Genomic DNA, 1,207 nt, shown 5'->3' on the forward strand with positions numbered 1-1,207 from the left:
ACTTCATTGCTACATGCCTAAGTTGTACCTAACAATTGTAATAAGATGAAATTTCAGTAGCCTGCTATACCAGGGGTCTCATCTAAGAGTTGTCACGTGCCTTTTCTTCAGTGTTTTGGAAGAAATTTTCAGTTTTTTTTTGTAAATGTGAAGCTAGTCGGCCCAAACAAAAATGGTTCAGCCTGTACGTCATGTGGCATTCAGTGTCTATGGAAAATGTTTAGGTTCTCATTTCAAACTAAATATTGTTTAAAGTGTAATTTTACTGTATGTGCCCAAATGATAGAGCAGCCTCCGATTAGTCTACTACGATATTCTGTTCAACGTTAACTGTACATCTTTCCTAGTTGCGTTGCCTTGTAGTGCGCCGTGCTGCTTCCTCACTACTGTCATAACAGTAGGCTCACTCAGCCACTATTTGAAATATTAATTATCCCTCTTATTGTACTGTCACTGTCAATAAATAGCCTTCAACGGAATATTACAAAAGACTAATTTGAGGCTGCTCTATCGATTGGGCACATAAAATTGCACATTAACCTTCTTACTGCCGTGCTCTCATGCTGAGAATGTACCGAGAATGTCAGGCTGATTAGTAGCATTTTGTCTCTAAAGTGCTACATAATTTACAAATTTCAATACTCTAATTTTACAATTTCAGAAATTGTAGAGGATGGTGTGTACTTAACTACCAACAAAGTGATTACAATACTGTTATGTTTCTAAGTATATTTTAAAAAAAATCTGAATACACAGAAAATTAAAAAATCATAATTTCAAAAATAGCAGTAAAAATAATTTAAAATTTAATATAAAATGTGGTGATCCCTCTGCAGTGCAGCCAACCAAGTGAATAAACACAGAAAATTTTAAAATTGTGTGTTCAGGAGGTAATTACCATTACATAACTGCCTTATTGTCACAGGACCAGACACACACATGAAATTCAGAAATCCAACGTGCGGAAATAAATGAACAAATGAGCCGTGTAGTGATAAAATTAGAAACTACGTTCTTTACTCTGTGGAAACAAAACACAAGATATTGCTTTCTGCCATTCATAATCGTGCTAAATGCAGAGAGTGAGGCTCGCTGTTAAAACAACATTATATTGTTGTCTGGCATTATAAAGGTTAAACAACGTTTACAGTGAAAACTTAAGCAATGTTTTCCATTGAGAGTGGATGTCGCATGACATACCTGATGA

This window comes from Anabrus simplex, chromosome 13, assembly GCF_040414725.1.
Source record: "Anabrus simplex isolate iqAnaSimp1 chromosome 13, ASM4041472v1, whole genome shotgun sequence".
In the NCBI taxonomy this organism is placed as follows: Eukaryota; Metazoa; Arthropoda; class Insecta; order Orthoptera; family Tettigoniidae; genus Anabrus; species Anabrus simplex.